At 43.2% G+C, this 8,873-nt stretch overlaps 1 non-coding gene across 1 annotated transcript; it reads left to right on the forward strand.

The window, feature by feature from the left end:
- The first annotated feature begins 220 nt into the window (after window positions 1-220).
- Window positions 221-293, forward strand: TRNAG-CCC (transfer RNA glycine (anticodon CCC)). Its single transcript has one exon. It is a non-coding gene; the product is annotated as a tRNA-Gly (tRNA).
- The last annotated feature ends 8,580 nt before the right edge of the window (window positions 294-8,873 follow it).

Consider the following 8,873-nt stretch of genomic DNA (forward strand, 5'->3'; position numbering starts at 1 on the left):
AGGATAAAATACCTTCTTTTTTTCAGTTGGTTCACAGAACCCAGCACTTAAGCTTTTCCACCATTCACAAAAAGAAACGAATTTCCAATCTATCTTTTTTCATACTTCTATCTAGCTCCTTGCTTCTGAGGTTCCCAACACAATCCACAAACATAATCAATATCTGAAATACCACATGTGCCAGTACCTGACACATCGATGAAGACCTAGAACTGGGACTTCCCTGGTAGTCCAGTGGCTAAGACTCTGCATTCCCAATGCAGAGGGCCCAGGTTTGAACCCTGGTCAGGGAACTAGATCATACATTTTGCAACTAAGATTTCCCACGCTGCAACTAAAGATCTCACATGCTGAAACTAAGAAAAATAAAAAAATATATATCCCACATGCCACAATTAAAAGATCCTGCACACTGCAATGAAGATCAAGGATCCCACATGCCGCCACTAGTACCCAATGCAGTCAAATCAATACATACATATCTCACACTCTCACCTTGACCCAGATTTAACATTGAGGGCTATCTGACATACCTGGAAATCTGAGCACATCTACAATTGCAAGCTCTCTGATCTCAAGATAAAAATAGATTCAGTTCAGTTCAGTTGCTCAGTCGTGTCCGACTCTTTGTGACCCCATGGGCCACAGCACACCAGGCCTCCCTGTCCATCGGCAACTCCCAGAGTTTACTCAAACTCATGTCCATTGACTCGGTGATACAATCCAACCATCTTATCCTCTGTCAGCCCCTTCTCCTCCTGCCTTCAATCTTTCCCAGCATCAGGGTCTTTTCTAATGAGTAAGTTCTTCGCATCAGGTGGCCAAAGTATTGGAGTTTCAGCTTCAGCATCAGTCCTTCCAAAGAACACTCAGGACTGATCTACTTTAGGATGGACTGGTTGGATCTCCTTGCAGTCCAAGGGACTCGCAAGAGTCTTCTCCAGCACCACAGTTCAAAAGCATCAATTATTCGGCTTTCAGCTTTCTCTATAGTCCAACTCTCACATCCATACATGACTACTGGAAAAACCATACTTTTGACCAGATGGACATTTGCTAGCAAAGTAATGTCTCTGCTTTTTAATATGCTGTCTAGGTTGGTCATAACTTTTCTTCCAAGGAGCAAGCGTCTCATGGCTGCAGTCACCATCTGCAGTGATTCTGGAGCCCCCAAAAATAAAGTCTGTCACTGTTTCCCCATCTATTTACCATGAAGGTTGCAATACTACAAATAAAATTCACCATTTTTAATCCCTGATCCCAGAAAAACAGGCAGCTACACTACTCCCTTATGGTAGGAATCTGTCCTCTGGGGAAGAGGGAGTCCCGCTTTCTCTATTTTCCTTCAGGTCACCTACAGTTCTCCCTTGAAAGACTGAGAAAAGAGTCTACAGTGGCTCCCAGATCCAAGGTGCCAGGTGTAGGATCCTGCCGGGGGTGGAAGTAGGGAGCTGGAACAGGACAGAACCTTCTTGTTCAGAAACTACTCCATCTATCACTACTCATTTGTCTTCAAAGGAAAAGCACTGAAGCCAGGGGTCAAGAAAAGAATACTGCTAGATCTGTGGAGGTTGGTAGTCACCTGAGAAAGTATGTCACCCTACTCAGAGAGACATATGCTGACCACATAAATCCTTTTTTCTTTTATGGTTACGCTGTGTCTTTGTTGCTGTGTGCAGGCTTTCTCCAGCTGCGGGGAGCAGGGGCTTCTCTTGTTGCGGAGCAGGGGCTCCAGGCATGGAGGCTTCAGTAGTTGTGGCATGTGGGCTCTGTAGTTATGGCTCATGAGCCCTAGAATGGGCAGGCTCCCGTAGTCATGGCACGTGGGCTTTAGCTGCTCCTTGACATGTGGAGTCTTCCTGGAGCAGGAATCAAACCATGTCCCCTGCATTGACAGGAGGGTTCTTATCCACTGTGCCACCAGGGAAGTCCTGACCATGTGAATCTTGATCCAAAACCTGACACATGTGGTTTTACCATGGATTCTTCCCAACTTCTTTCAAGAACCTCTCCCAGTTCTCCATGGGCTATTGAGCTGCCTTACAGTTTTTCTGTCCACCCTGACAAAGGACAGGAACATAATATAAAATAAGGTGCCCCCATTCCCTGCAAACTATGGAGGATGGTATATAACATCTTGTACTCAGTAAAACTGTACACAGTGTATAGTTTCCCCTCCCTACTTGTTTATGAGGTCACTGGGAAAACTGCTACTCTTTTCATGGCTTCCCTCTCCTGTTTATCTTTGATATCCCCCCTTTCCCTCCCCTAGCGTTTCTCTTCTTCTTTATCCTATAGACAGAGCCCCTTTTCTTCTCTACTATATAATTCTAAACATAGGCTCTGCCAATAACCCTAAGCTATTGCTGCATCATGCTGATTTGCACCAGCTGTGCCTGATGGCGGTTAACCCACACTTACAACAGAGCCTTCTTAGATCTTCCTCTGAGAACAAGATTCCACATATACATCTAAGTCATAACCAGTGAGGTGGAAACTAAGCCAAGAATAAATAGATCCTGCTTTGAACTACTGATCACATTAAATAAGAAAAATAACATAACCGGAGCAAAGAAAAGTGCTACCCAGAGGTGTAGCTTAAAGATTTTTCTGGGACACGTACAACAAACTAGTAGATGATTTGCCCCCTCAAACATTCCACTCCCTAGTTTAAGGTCAATTCTCTCAATATTAATGAAAGGAAAACCCAGGTCAGGGCAGGGAGCTAAAGGAAGGGAAGATTTTCTCATGAAGAATTCAAGGGACAATAAAAAGTATACTCCTTCATATAGCTGCCTCACTTCATAGTACAGCAGAAACTAACACAACACTGTAAAGCAACTATACCTCAGTTAAAAAAAGAAAAGGAAAAAACTAGGGGACCTTAAAAAAAAAGTATGCTCCCAAATAAGAGCATCAAGAACTTTATCATGTAACTATAGTTTGCAAAGCTTAGAGTCTTTGAGACTCTTAAATAGCTGTGAAAAACCAAGTGCGTGGAGCTGGGAATTAGCGTATAATGATGCTATTCTGCAACTTTGGGCAAATCACAACCTCAGATCATCAGCTTTCCTATCAGCTCACTCCCTGAGGAGTCAATGGCAAGGTCACCAGCTGGTTTGTGCATACTGAATTGTCTGGCCCATTTACTTTCCATTATGAAACCATGTGTAACGGTCCTGTGTCTGAAAGTGATCGGGTCATGTGAATGACTGTCATTAGAAGGTAATCATCCTTCTTCATCTCTGTCCCAGTGCGACTGTGTTCCAGATTCATCAAACCAAATTCCATTCTTCCTAGCTCCATAGGATAATGAACAAATGCTGTTAGTTTTGTTAAGAGAAAAATCTTCCAAGTTGTAAAATCATTTATTAGTTTCAAAAATTCTGGCTAACCTCAAGATCAGGGACACGAAGTGATTAATCTGATGCAAGAGGACATCAGCAGTCTAAGAAAAATATGTTATAACTAACTTTTTGTTACAAAGTTCATCTACTTGTAAATCAGGCTCCCAATGGCTATCTTCACATCTGTTTCACTGTCAGTCCAGGAGGACACTAAAACAAGTCATTGCTAACCATCTCCTGTTGATGGCAGGCAGAAACGGTGTACTTTAGCTCAGGACAGCTTCAAGCCATCTGTGAAAGTTCTAGGGTTGAAAATGTACAGGAGACAGGTCTTCTATACTCATTTCACTAACTGGGAGTAAAGTTTCTGTCCACTAAAAATAGCAACATAATTTCAGGCTCCCCAGAAAACACAGCTTCCCATCAGTCTTTTAAGTACTGAATGATCAGTTTCTAAGCATCAACAGCATTAGCACAAAAATGGAGACCCCACCAACAGTGTCAGGCGGGGGTCTTGATGTTTGGAGGACAAACTCTCTTCCAGAGTCACAACACATTCACAGACCCTTGTGATCTGACGCACGCCCTCCTTTCAAGCCTCATCACCCCCGACACTTTCTGCCTTGAATCCTATCTTCCATCCACACTGAACTACTCTTCATTCCCCTCTCCCCCACCCTCTCTGCCTTTCCACATGGTTTTCCCTCTGCACCTGCAAAGGACTTCCTTCCCCACCCCCTTAATGAAACAGTCCACCTCACCCATTTTCCCTGTCTCACTTTCTCCTACACATCATCTATTACTCTTAGCTTCTCCAAACCTCCCAAATTTAGCTAAAATATGCCTCACATGTATTCCCTTACAAGCTGTGTTTTCTTTTAATTGCCTTGATCACATCTATGGTGCCTTTGTGAGAAAAAAAGTCTATATTCCCCATTAGACTGTAAGCTCCATGAAGCAGCGGTTATGTCAGTCCTATACGTGGCAGTAACTCAACAAATACCTATTGAGTAAATGACTCAATTCACTATTTTGTATTTAATAAGAGGAATGAATTTATTTTAGATGTTTTCTTTTTTTAAGATAGCTGTCATTTTATTCAACCTTTTTGTTTTGACACTTTTAATTTTTAGAATTGTAAAAGATGCCAAGAGATACAAATATATAGTCATGTTCATATTACTGCCATCTGGAATTGACAAATGTTAACAGTTTTATATATTCCAGCCTATTCAAGACTGCTTTCAAAGGGCCAAAACTCCAATGATTTTGTGATCAATCCTGAGTTAACTAGAGAGAGAGAAACAGAAACAATTATTAAGCACTTATGTGCCAGTCACTGCCCTAGGTTTATATACATTGCATATTCAACCATCCTGAGTGAATATTATTATCCACACTTTATGGATGAAGACACTAAGAAGACTGACTACTGACCAAGATAATGTACCCAGTAAATGTTACTACCATGTTCCAACCAAATACTAACTAAATCCAAACTCCTTGGGGCTTTGTCCTTTATTGACTAGATCCTCAAGTCCTATCTATACCTGGAAGGCACTTGTAATTTTTGAGCCAGGGAATGTACTTTCACACATATTATTCATCCAATTCATTTAAAAAATGTCAGTTAAGTGCCTACTATGAATTTTGTACTGTTATCTCATAAACTAGCAGCAAATTAAGTTAAGCAGGGCACTGCTTTCACAAGCATTTTGGTTAATTCAGCTATGAATAAATTAAGTGGTAATATAATGCCAAGGAAGTTTCTCCATTGCAAAAGAAACATGCAACCATCTAGGCAAAGAGAGAATAGCATGAAAAGGCTGAACAGACTACCTTCCTGTCCCTGCCAAAGGTTAAGGATGACGCATGACAAGTTACGCTCACAATAGATGGCCCCTGGAAATTTACCTTGGTCCTACAAGGACTGGAATGCTGTGGTTGTGGTGGGGAAAATCTTTGCAAGGTGACTAGACATTTAAGGGTCATATTTAAAAATCGCTGACCACTTTGCTGCATACCTGACAGTAACACAACATTGCAAATCAACTACCCACCAATAAAAACTTTAAAAAATAAAATAAATAAAACAAAAGAAAAATTTGCTGTCCCTTATGATTTCTACAGTGTCCTATATTTTTGTCTTAACAATTAAAAACATGAAACTTAGGGGTAAATAATTTGACTTAATATATCTTCTCGGCTCTAAGTTCAAATTCATATGGTTGCTTAACGGTCAGCATGTGTGTGGCCCTGTAGTTCACATGACAGACAGTGAAAGTCACTCAATTGTGCCTGACTCTTTGCAACTCCGTGGACTGTAGCCCGCCAGGCTCCTCTGTGCCTGGGATTCTCCAGGAAAGAATACTGGAGTGGGTTGCCATCCCCTTCTCCAGGGGACCTTCCTGACCCAGGAATGGAACTTCGGTCTCCTGCATTGCAGGCAGATTCTTTACTGTCTGAGCAAGCACAGGGTTCAGTTAAGCCCCTGCACATTCTTTCTTGTGGTCCCTGCCTTTCAGAAAACGATGACGCAGAGTTCCCTGCCCCACAGGGACAGCCTGTCCCTGTGTGGACACTCTGTATCCAGGGTCTTGCTCCATTTCTTCCAGTAAGTCCAGGGGCGTTTGGCAATCACTCACTTTGTAACTATATTGTTAGCAGTTTTGACTTCTCTTAATAAATTATAAAACTTCTGGACTCCCAATTGAAATGCTGGCTCTTTCTTGCTTTCCCATATCTAACATACTCCATGATTACAAAAACATAACTTCACCTCCCACTTTGATAGAGCACGATTCCTCCATCACAGTGTTTCAAGTCTTTTTCGCCATTTTTAGCTTCCTTGACCAACATTTTTACTTTGAAACAATTCAGATTTGTCCTTGCACTGCATCCAACCTACTTAAAATGAATGTTTTGAGTCTGTAAGCACGATACGGCCATAAGGGTAAACAGGAGTGGGTGGAGAGGTTATTTTGCTTACTGAGGACTGTTTTCATCAGGCTATTTGCTTTCGTTGTCACTGTATTTTTACTACACACATATGGCGTTGATTTCTCAGAAATCCAGTAAAATTCTAATGGTTCCCATTATTTGCAAGTACAAGCCACAGAGTAAATGATATGGTTCTGGGCCTTGGGTCCATCCTTTCATGGCAGCAGAGGAAACACCACTGACTGCCAGAAGCTCTGTCACTTGGATGCTCTCATCAGAGTATGCACCGACAGTGAGGCAGTAGTTTTCTGTCCGTTCCTCTTTCATTCATTTATTCATTCAAAAAACGTCTCCAGAGTGTAGTGATACAGCTGAGTGAAACAGACAGAGTTTCTCAGATTAGGACCTCATCAGTTCAGTTCAGTCACTCAGTCGTGTCCAACTCTTTGCAACCTCCTGAATAGCAGCATGCCGGGCCTCCCTGTCCATCACCAACTCCCGGAGTTCACTCAAACTCATGTGCATCAAGTGGGTGATGCCATCCAGCCATCTCATTCTCTGTCATCCCCGTCTCCTCCCGCCCCTAATCCCTCCCAGCATCAGAGTCTTTTCCAGTGAGTCAACTCTTCGCATGAGGTGGCCAAAGTATTGGAGTTTCAGCCTCAGCATCAGTCCTTCCAATGAACACCCAGGACTGGTATCCTTTAGGATGGACTGGTTGGATCTCCTTGCAGTCCAAGGGACTCTCAAGAGTCTTCTCCAACACCACAGTTCAAAAGCGATCAGCCTTCTTCACAGTCCAACTCTCACATCCATACATGACCACGGGAAAAACCATAGCCTTGACTAGACGGACCTTGGTTGGCAAAGTAATGTCTCTGCTTTTTAATATGCTAGCTAAGGTGGTCATAACTTTCCTTCCAAGGAGTAAGCGTCTTTTAATTTCATGGCTGCAATCAGCATCCGCAGTGATTTTGGAGCCCAAAAAAATAAAGTCTGACACTGTTTCCATTGTTTCCCCATCTATTTCCCATGAAGTGATGGGACCAGATGCCATGATCTTTTCTGAATGTTGAGCTTCAAGCCAACCTTTTCGCTCTCCTCTTTCACTTTCATCAAGAGGCTTTTAAGTTCGTCTTCACTTTCTGCCATAAGGGTGGTGTCATCTGCATATCTGAGGTTATTGATATTTCTCCCGGCAATTTCTTCCAGCTTGTGCTTCTTCTAGCCCAGTGTTCCTCATGATGTACTCTGCTGCTGCTGCTGCTAAGTCACTTCAGTCGTGTCCGACTCTGTGTGACCCCATAGATGGAAGCCCACCAGGCTCCCCCATCCCCAGGATTCTCCAGGCAAGAACACTGGAGTGGGTTGCCATTTCCTTCTCCAATGTGTGAAAGTGAAAAGTGAAAGTGAAGTCGCTCAGTCGTGTCCGACCCTTAGCGACCCCACGGACTGCAGCCTACCAGGCTCCTCCATCCATGGGATTTTCTAGGCAAGAGTACTGGAGTGGCTTGCCATTGCCTTCTCCGGATGTACTCTGCATATAAGTTAAATAAGCAGGGTGACAATATACAGTCTTGACGTTTTCCTTTTCCTATTTGGAACCAGTCTGTTGTTCCGTGTCCAGTTCTAACTGTTGCTTCCTGACCTGCATATAGGTTTCTCAGGAGGCAGGTCAGGTGGTCTCGTATTCCCATCTCTCAGAGTTTTCCACAAAGAGTCAGACTGAACTGAACTGAACTGAACTGAACCCTTTCCTTGGAGAAGGGAATGGCAACCCACTCCAGTATTCTTGCCTGGAGAACCCCTTGCTCAGAGGAGCCTGGCAGTCTACAGACCATGGGGTCACACAGAGTCAGACATGACTTGGTGACTAAACAACAACCTTTTCCTACCAGTGACCTCCTGTAAATCTCTACCTTTCTGAAATTTTCTCCATCTATAAAGGTTCCAGGGGAATTCCCTGGCTGTCCAATGGTTAGGATTCTGAACTCTCACTGCAGAGGGCCCAGGTTCAAACCCTGCTTGGGGTTGAACTAAGATCCCACAATCCAGGCAGTGCAGCCACCCCACCCCATGCCCCACCCCCAAAGAGATTAAAAAGATTATAATGTGTCTTGAGAGTCCTAGACCAGGGTTTATCATCAAGTAAAGCAGGTAAATGTCTCAAATGTCAGGTCACAGAAGAAGAATTTATAGTAAAAGTTTTCCACTATTTCCTCTCCTGGGCCCCTGAAAGAGGACAGGCCTTTGGACTAGCTACTCACTGCTGTGGGAAGCAGTACAGCTTCTCCCCCAGATAGCCTACATTTGTAATCCAAGGACAAATTTAATACTGTTTCTTCTTCATATTTGTGCCCTCGAAGGGGAGATAAGCCTAAAGGACAGAAGACAATTCTTTCCCTTTCATGGGCACTGTTTCAGTTTGTGAGCTCTTCTCCCCCAACCCCCTGCCTCTTTACTGCCTCATGCCAAGCTTGTCTTGACAATAATGGAGTTTTCAAGCAAATAAAAAGAGACCCTGAGGTTTACAGTGAGCGCATTTTGGAAAACAATGAGCTGAAACAGAACTGCTTCGCACACTTT

Source organism: Moschus berezovskii, chromosome 17, assembly GCF_049115385.1.
Source record: "Moschus berezovskii isolate FMDL1 chromosome 17, NW_MosBer_1.0, whole genome shotgun sequence".
NCBI classification, from domain to species: Eukaryota; Metazoa; Chordata; class Mammalia; order Artiodactyla; family Moschidae; genus Moschus; species Moschus berezovskii.